Source organism: Manihot esculenta, chromosome 1 (assembly GCF_001659605.2).
Source record: "Manihot esculenta cultivar AM560-2 chromosome 1, M.esculenta_v8, whole genome shotgun sequence".
NCBI classification, from domain to species: Eukaryota; Viridiplantae; Streptophyta; class Magnoliopsida; order Malpighiales; family Euphorbiaceae; genus Manihot; species Manihot esculenta.
This window is the reverse complement of record NC_035161.2, coordinates 19,727,768-19,738,283: the sequence shown is the minus strand read 5'-3', so window position 1 is coordinate 19,738,283 and position 10,516 is coordinate 19,727,768.

The window sequence follows — 10,516 nt, the reverse complement described above, 5'->3', positions numbered from 1 at the left end:
GCATCTTTACTCTGGAAACACAACATATAACATACCATTTTAGCACATAAACATCACATAGCAATCATACACTCATGGCATATCATAACAGATAGGACTCAAGACCCTATCCTAGTGGACATGATTTCCTATTGTGCTTGACCACTTCTAACCTATCTGAGCCCAACACTGTCTCTATAGGTCCGATCATGTGAACCTAGGGCTCTGATACCAATCTGTAACGACCCCAAAATGGACCGTCACCGGCGCTAGGATTCAGGTCGGCTTAAGGCCGCCAGTACCCGTAGCAAGCCTGCTATACTCTCTGTGTACCTGTAAACCTCATACATGATCATACATTTTATGTGAAAATAAAACTCTTTTCTGAACCAAGGCTTAACCTGTGCATGCACTATCTCTGTACTCTGTACTCATGTACTCTGTACTCTGTATCCCTGACTAGAGCTTGCTCTAGATGGGTTAACTCATACCTGTTAAGCCTGGTTTTCACATACAGGAAAACATATATACATATACAGATCATGTACACAACATACATCACTAGGTCAAGCAACAACTATTACATCTCTTTAATATTACATGTCCACTCTACGCTATTACAGATTTCTTTACTCTTCCTGTACTCTGCTGGACTGTCCCTGTACACTGTACACTGAACCTGCAAAACTGGGGTTAAGGGAGTGGGATGAGCTCTATAGCCCAGTGAGTAGAACAGTAAAACATCTCAGTAAAATATGATCTCATGGAATGCACCATATCACAGACAAGCCACATCAAGAGTAAACCTGTCACCACATAGTCCCAGTAACTCTGTGCCAGGGCGTAGAATCGAGCACCTGGTCTTCCTGTCATATATATATATATGTGTATATAACACCTCTGTACTTACCATTGCCAGGGCGTAGTCAAAGGCTCCTGGACTTTGCTATACCTGCCAGGGCGTAGTCAAAGGCTCCTGGACTTGCTATACGTGCCAGGGCGTAGTCAAAGGCTCCTGGACTTCCTGTCTGAGACTATTGGATCATTCAGCATTCACTCACATCACCAAATAACAATGCAATGCAACATATTCGTGTATACTAATGCAAACAACCTATGGCATAATCATGATGCATGAGATATGCTAAAAGCAGTTTGTAGTTCAATTAAAAATCATCAGTCTTAAGTTTAGTTCCACTCACCTCTGGCTGTCTGGACTGACTGACTCTGCAGGTTCTGAACCTCTGGAGCAGTACTCACTGCTGCTCTCTCTGGTTCCTCTGGTCTGTATAAGCACATAAAGACTCAAATGAGGGACCAAACAAGCTTATGACCAACTCTATTAAACTCCCCAAGAATCCCCTTACACTCACTCTAATAGTCATGCAAAGCAAGCAAAGGAAAGCTGGACAGAACACCTTCGGCGGCAGGTTCGGCGGCCGAATGTCCTCTCCAGAGACGAAACTCAAGCACCTTCGGCGGCCGAATCTCTATGTTCGGCGGCCGAACCCTTTCGGGGGCAAGTTTCGGAGGCCACAAGGCACTCCAGAGACGAAAGTCTCTAACCTTCGGCGGCACCTTCGGCGGCCGAATCCCCCAAACAGAGCCGAACATGCACAACTCGCGGGGGCAAGCTATGGCAGCCTAAGCCACCATGCAAGAGGTTCGGCGGCCGAATGAACCTTTGGCTGCCGAACCTGAGTTCATCCAGAACTCAGCTTCAATGGCAAACCATCTCCTTCTTCCCTTCAACACTTTCTAACATGCATCCTTCACGTAGTCAACACACATATACTCAAGTATATGTTCACAGGGGTCCAAAACTAGCTAATAACCCCAAACAACAAAACAAACATAACACATCAACATGTCTACATACATAAATCATCAAAAACTACCATGAATAACCTAAGCATGCTTCTCCTTCCTTTAACCCTTCAGAAAAACATATAAACAGGGTCTAAAACTGCCCTTACCTCTGGAAACAGGAAGATACACACACTGAACAAAGGAAAAACAGATCAACCTCTCTTCAAACTCTCAAAATCTCAAAAGCGTAACTTTTGTTTCTCTCAACTCTCTCAACTCTTAACACCTTTGCAAGCACCTCAAACTGCTGTAAGAACAACCAAAAACATGTACAGATGAGTCATAAGAAACATGGTCATTCCATGGCAAGAATCTGAGGCCAACACTTGTCAAAAAAACACATGACTCAGCTCACTAGCCAACTCAGCTTCGGCTGCCCAATCACATACAAGACCATGCAACGTTCGGGGGCCGAACTTGCACTTTGGAAGCCGAACATTGAGCACTTTCGGCGGCCGAACTTATCTTCGGCGGCCGAACTTGGCTCCTCTGCCTTGGTTCATTTCAACTCAAAACTATCACACTGTAAACCCAGAAAACACATCATAACACGTAGAAAACATAATTCCTACCCTTATATAGAATTCCAACACCCCGGATTCCATCAGACAACAGGAATTCCGGTGCCGGACTCTAGCCGGGTATTACACTAGAGCCCTCATCAAATGCTCTAGCGGGGTAGCATATCATATGTCAAGCCTGGTTCAACATAACTCATCATTAAAACATTAACATAAGATCATGTACAAAAAGGGGGATTAACCATACATTAGGGCCAAGCACAACATTAATCCTCTTTACATTACTTTAGAACACTTTACATAACATTACATTATTTTACTTATCATGTCCACTACTAATCTATTACATAGACATAGCTTTTACCCTTGACGACTTCCCGGTCTATCTTGACCTGCAAACCTAGGGGTTAGGGAAAAGGGTGAGCTACAAGAGCCTAGTGAGCAGAACAACAAAACTGTTTATAAACACATACCATCATGAAATGCATCACATCACAAACAATTCTCATCACGGATGGATTTGTCACCAATAACCCTCTACATAATCCAATCGTGCCAGGGGTGTAGTGCAGGCCACACCTGGTCTTTCTCTTATATATACATATCATAACATTATCCAACCATGCCGGGGGCGTAGTGCAGGCCACACCCGGACTTTCTCTTACATAGTGCCAGGGGCGTAGTGTAGGCCACACCTGGTCTTCCATATCATAGCATAACATATCATATCGAGGGCTAATGGATCATCCAATATCCATCCACATCAACAGCAAATCATGCAATGCATCATATTCGTGATTTCTAATGCAACAACCTATAAACATGGCAATCGTGATGCATGAACATGCTTAGGAGTTTAATCACTTTTAAAATAGAAAGTAGTTTTATTCTACTCACCTCTGGCTGACTCTGAACTAACTTTGAAGCAGCTAACACTGCTGGCCTCCTCGGTTCCTCTGGTCCGAACCTACACAGGTGGACTCAAATGAGGGACCAAACAAACTCTAAACAACTCCCCAAAAACCCCTTAAAACATCACCAAAACATGCATAGAAAACATGTAAAGGAAGGCTGGACAGGGCATTTTTGGCGGCAGGTTTGGCGGCCGAAAGTCCCTCCAGAGCCGAAAGTCAAGCACTTTCAGGGGCAGGGTTTGGCGGTCGAAAGTCCTTCCAGAGCCGAAAGTCACCCACTTTCGGGGGCAGGTTCGGCGGCCGAAACTCCCCTCCAGAGCCGAAAGTCCAAACTTTCGGGGGCGAGTTTAGGCGGCCAAACTGCCTCCACAAGCAGGTTCGGCGGCCGAAACTGGCTTCGGCGGCCGAACCTGGGCTCTCCCAAAAGGCAGAACCCGATTCTGCCTTGCAAATCCAGCCACCCACAACAATCCAACAAGCATCAAAACTATACTAAAACATGCATAAACACATACTCAAGCATATAGGGGCATAAAACTAGCCTATACCCCAACAAACATCACAATAAGCAAGCATTTAACATAAAGGGTACATAAACCCTAACACTAAACAACTAGCCTAAACATACATTAAAACCCTTAACCCCTTCTCAAAACTTACTTAAAACATGAAAGAAGAGAAGGATCTACACTTACCTCTTGAAGATCGAGAGGAGGGTGATCCAAACTTGGAGATTTAGAGAAATCGAGCTCCGGGGATCTCCAAGCTTTCAAAACTTGATCTTAACTTAAAAAATCTTCAAAACAAAGTAAAAACTCATCAAAACTTGAAGAGATTGAAGGAAAACACAAAATCAACCAAAGGAAGGTGAAATCTCACCTATGCCCGAAAATAGAGAGAGAAAACTCGCCCATTTTCGGACAATGGGCCTTTTATAGGTGGCTGGCCAGACCACCTTTGGGGGGCCAAAGGTGCTTTCGCAAACTCCCCATGTTCGGCGGCTGAACTTGAGGTTCGACGGCCGAACCTGGGTTTTCTTCCTTGGTCTTTTTCTTTCAAAACTCAATTTCTTTCTTTATTAAAACCATAAAAACACATGAAAACACTTTAGAAAACTATATTCTACCCTTCTAGAGGGTTCTGACATCCGAGATTCCGCCGAAAAGTGGGAATTCCGATGCTGGGGTCTAGCCGGGTATTACACCATCAGTCCGGAACAGTTTCTTTTCGTCAAGTCTAAAAGGTTAGTCTCTTTATCCTTCCTTTCAAATTAAATGAAGCACTCGAATCTTGAAAGGGGAAACAAAGATTTTTTTTTCCGCTGCGTAATTTTGGATTGCAATAATCTATGGGTTTCCTTACACTTCTAAGCTTGGTTTATGGGACCAACGCCCGAATAGTCTAGTAAGAACCGTCTTGCAACCTGGCCTTGCAAAGATTTGCCTTGTGGCCTTGATTCGTAGGACCAACGCCCGAGTGGTCTGCCGGAACCACTTTGCAACCTAGCTTGGCGAAGATTTGCCTTGTGGCATTGATTCGTGGGATCAACGCCCGAGTGGTCTAGTAGGAACCGCCTTGCGACCGAAGAACATACCATGTAAAAACACTTCATTGGCTTTATTAAAAGAATATCCTTCATTTACATACGAGGGTAAAACTAAATTGCAATTAAAATGTGAACAATACCAAAATTGATACTTTTGAATGGATGACCCTCATGGGCGAATGTTTTTCCAAGGCCTATAAAGGTCCCTTCCTTTTCGGTGATCTAGTTTGCAATTTGTCTATGCCTCATCGGGTCCTTTTGTTATCACATATATGACTCCTACGAGTTCTTTCTTAGGAGTTGTTTCTGTAATGACCCGGAAACCGGTACCCCTCTGTAACGGCCCGAACCATCACTGGCACTAGGATCCAGATCGGCTTAAGGCCGCCGGGACCCGTAGTAAGCCAACTATACTCTCTGTGTACCTGATACATCCCATACATGATATAAAACGACTCAACAATCCTGTAAAACTCTGTAGGCTTAACTACTGCTCCTCAGATATGTCAATCTGAAAGGGCCCTCAGGGCCTATACCAGGGACTACCATCTCTGTGGTTCAAGGGATTGAAACCCTTTTTAATCTATAACACATCCCATTGGTCTCTCATCAAAGCCATACGTTAAGCCCAACTCACACATTTCTCATCAAGAAACGTAAAACAGGATTCATGTACAAAGGGATTAATCATACATTACACTATAGCAGTGACACTAGGGAAAGCACAAGTCTATCCAGTATATGACAGTACATATCAATACATTACACTTAATCTTTTAATTACATCATGTCCACTATTCTATTACAAACATACATTCATGCATATCCTTCCTCTTTACTCTTGCTGACTTTGACTTCTCACAGCTAATCTCAGAACCTGCAAAACTGGGGTTAAGGGAGTGGGATGAGCTACTACAGCCCAGTGAGGAGGAACAATAAAACAATTCATTCATTACATGCTCTCATGGAATGCATCACATCACAAACATATCATCTCAAGGATGAACTTGTCACCAATAGCCCTCTACTACATGTCATAATATGTCCTGCTGTGCCAAGGAGACTAGGTCATCACCTGGACTTCTCTTGTTTCTCTCATATCATAACATGTCCCACTGTGCCAAGGAGACTACGTCATCACCTGGACTTCTCTTATCTGATCTGACAGCCCAGCTGTCTAACTCATAGTACCAGGAGCGACCTGGACTATCCAGGGGCGACCTGGTATGGCTATCTCATGCCATATCTCATATGCTCTCATGGTGTCTCAACTGATATCAAGGGCTATGAATCATTCAACATTCATCCACACAAATATCATCTTATGCAATGCAGCATATTCGTGGATTCTAATGCAACACAACCTAACACATAACATGGCATTTTATGATGCATGGATCATGCTAAAATCGTGTCATTTCTCAAAATAACATATTCAGTTTAGTTCCACTCACCTCTGCTCTTCTGGCAGATACTGTACTGACTCTGATATCTCTAACTCTGATGACCTCCTCGAACTCTCGGGTCCAATCCTACACAAATGGACTCGAATGAGGTGTCACACATACTTTGAATAACTCTTAAACAAATCCCCATAATCCCCTCTAACCTCTGAAAATAATCACATAACTCATGCAAAAGAAGGCTGGACAGAACACATTCGGCAGCAGGTTCGGCGGCCGAATGTCCTCTCCAGAGCCGAAACTCATGCATGTTCGGCGGCACCTTCGGCGACCGAATGTGCATGACAGATCCGAAAGTCCATTCTTTCGGAGGCAACCTTAGGCAGCCGAAACTACCTCCACAAGGGGTTCGGCGGCCGAATCCTCCCTTCGGCGGCCGAAGCTGGGTTCTCCAGAAGGCAGAACCTTGCTTCCTCTCATGCACAACGTCTCCAACACACTCTAACATGCATAACTCAGCATCTTCACTCACATATACTCTGGTATATGCACAAAGGGGTCCCAAACTACCTATTAACCCCAACAAAACAACTAACACAACACATAATCATGCTTTCACCATTAACATATCAAAAACTAAACTCTAAAACCTAAACATGCAACTCTACCCTTAACCTCTAAAAGTTGTTAAAAAAAAACATTAAAACAAACTTAAAGACTTCCCTTACCTCCTGAAATCAGAAGAGGAACAACCAAACTCAGCAACTCCTCCTCCAAAGCTTCAAACCCTCACAACTCTTCTTTTCTCTCAAAAACGTTCAAAACCTTTTGTAAATGATCAACCCTCTGCATGAGCTGCTTAAAAGCTTGCAGATGAGTCAAGGGAGACGTGGCCTAACCTCTGGTCATGAACTGGAGGTGAACACCTGGCCAAGTCACGGACTGAGGAGCGTGCACAACTAACCGACCACCTCAGCTTCGGCTGCTGAAACTGCATGCAAAACCATGCAACTTTCGGGGGCCGAACTTAACCTTCGGGGGCCGAACATTGGGCACTTTCGGCGGCCGAACTTAACCTTCGGGGGCCGAACATGACAGAAACTCCTTTGGCCAATTCTCCACAAAACTCAACTCGTTTTCTACCTTGAAAACACTTGAACACATTTGAGAAAACTTTCTCGTACCCTTCCAGAGACCTCTGACATCCTCAAATTCCACCGGACGGTAGGAATTCCGATGTCTGAATCTAGCCGGGTATTACATTCTTCCCCCCTTAAGAACATTCGTCCTCGAATGTTCACACAATAACCACACATGTAAAGAAGCAAGTAAGGAAAGCCTAACACCTTCCTCTGCAATGAGGCACAGAGATGACTGACGGGAACCCTCTCGGGTTATCTATACTTCCTACCTCTGTTGACCCTTAACTGCTTAATCTGTGTTCATACTCTACACTGATTACTGATCACTTCTGTCTGTACACAGTCCATTTGCCGCTCTTTGCTACCTACTGACTTTCCTTTCTTTTTACCTTTTCTTAGCGCTATTGCTTCTTTTTACTCAACCCGGTCAGAGGAGCAATAATTCTAAGGAAATGCTACATGCCTTACCTATCGCCTTAACTCTCTACTTACTGTAGAAATCGTCTTGTGACACTTCACAATTCATACAGACATGCCCCGAAATCGAACTCATATTACAGAACTTGGCCTCTATGCCGTGTTCTCTTATCTACCACACTTAGTAGATACTGGGCATGCTTCTCTATGTTTCTGAACTATTCTACGCTTTTGCTGCACACTCTGATCCTTGCCCGTTTTTCTTCTTCTTTACTATCCTGGCTTCTTCTCTTTTGATCCCTTTTTAACTACACTGGACTATCTCTAGCGCTCTAGCTCTCTAGCTATTTGTTTCTGTAGGATAACTTGAAAAGCAACTTCTGACTGAGGGCAGCTAACATCTCATCTGCCTCACCTAGGACATACTATCTTGTATACTCAGAGTCGCTGAGCAGTTTTACCCCTTACCTCTGGTTTAGACTCTTCACTATCATAAAGATCTCACCTCTACGCAACTGCTAAATTGACTTTTCTCTAACTGACCTTGGCCATATAGTTCTCAACTCTTAGATCTATTATGGCAAACAACCAGCTTCTACTAGCTGGTCCTATAGATCATCCATTCTGCATGGGAACACCTGTCCTTGGTAGTGATTTTGTGCAACTAGTCACAGTTGTAACAAAATCTCAAGGTTTCATCCTTCGTTTCTCACAACGATACTGGAACACTCCAGGGTGTAGTACTAAGTCGGATAGAAACCTTATCTACCAAGTTCACAACTGCTTTACTATCTCTTACGTGCTATAGGTACCATTTCAAAAGAAGAGATGAAGATGAATCTCGTCTCCATCCTCACTTACCGACTCTATATTGTTTTACCAATGGTAACCCTGTTAGCTTATCTGGGATAACACAGATAACTCTCTTTCTCTTTTCCTGTCTATGAATACTGAGGCTGGTTCCCTGACCTGGCTATGCGCTCAAACAAGAGCAAGAAAACTCCTGACTAACTTCCCTAACGAATGCACGAGCCTGTAGGGTTGATATCAAACTTCTGGGTATGCTATGTTGTCCCCTCTAAGGACTAACTCTGACCCATCCGAGCCTCTAAACTCTGAACTCTCCTACCTTGTCTTTGCAGACTGAGGTAGTACCTCGAGTAGCTAGCCAATCCGCCCTAGATTGACATCACTAGTCAACTCTAGAACCATAAGGTCAGCTGGATTGCATCCACTACTCGCACCAAACTCTGACCTGAATCAACAGACTGACTCTGCCACAGATGGATCACACTCGGGTTTATCAACCCAAAGAAACTGTCTAAGCCCAGAAGTTATCAACCCCTCTCTATCTACGGCTCTCAAGACAACAGGGAAAGAAACATCAGGGTCCACGATAACCTACACATCTGAACACTCAAGTGAACGTATCTGACGTCACCGTGTTCGATGTGTTAGCCTCCTACTGAGTCAGGATGAAGATCCAAACTAAAGCTACTGAATCTTCCCTCGGGAACCGACCAAAGAAAAGTAGAACTCTCTTCTCCTGCCTCACCCACTGTCTTGAAATATGGCTAGAGCTATAGGCTGAGTGACACTACTAGAAGTCATCTGCTGGGACTGTGCCAATCAGGGCCGCAGTAGGACACTCACATAACATGAGTCCTTCCTGCTCGCATCTATACATGCCGTAGTCCCATACTAACAGACCACTTTCGTGTAAACTCCACGCCTCACGGATCCAGAACTATCTGAACTAGAGCTCAATCGCCATCTAATCCCAGACTAAACTGAAATCTCTTTCTAACCTTTCTTACTTTACATTTATTCTATTCTATTCTTTCTTTGCTCTATCTTTCTCATATTCTCATTTACTCTTTTCTTTGCTTACTTTTCTCTTCCTTACTTTTTTTTTTTCTTACTCTTCACTTTCTTACGCTATTCTCTACCTTATTTCTTTACTTGAGGTCTACACTCAAAGATGAGAGATCTCTCTCTACCTGGATTTCAAATCCACGGCTATAGCTTTCGAGTTTTTCCTGGCTGACTAACCTTTCACGACTCACTGACCTTTTATCTCTGCACATCTAACTCTATTCCACTTTACTATTCTCACATCAACTGCTATTCTAGTAAGATCCAGAAAACCATACACATCAGAACACGCAAAAGTGAGTTTACCTGGCACCACTGTGTTCCGTGTGTCTGTCTCTGGCTGATCCTGGGTGAAAATCCGAGCCGAAACTAATGGACTTCCACTTAAGGAACCTCCTGAAGAAAGAACTACCTCTCTTTTTCTATCTCTGGTTGGAGCTTCTGGTGGAATGATATGGTCTGAGGATGTCTGTGGGCACTGTGCTGACACGCTGATAGTGGGACATTCTCGTGCCATGTGCCCCTCCTGTCCGCACCTGAAACATGCTGTTGTCCCAGCCCGACAGACTCCTTTGTGCCTCCTACCGCACCTCGTACAGCTAGAACTACCCCAACCAGAACTCGAACCCTCGCGACAACCTATGCCAAACTGTACCCTATTCCAGAACTCTCTTTTCTTTGATCCTTTCAGGCCTCTCACTTTCTTTTTCTTCGTTGCAGCAGCCTTACCCAAAGGGAAACGATCACTATTCTCTGGGTCATTTTCTATACTCATGTTTTCTGTCTGCCCTGGCTGCTCACAGTCACTCTCTTTATGCTCCCTTGAGCTATCTGAACAAACTCATCCTGC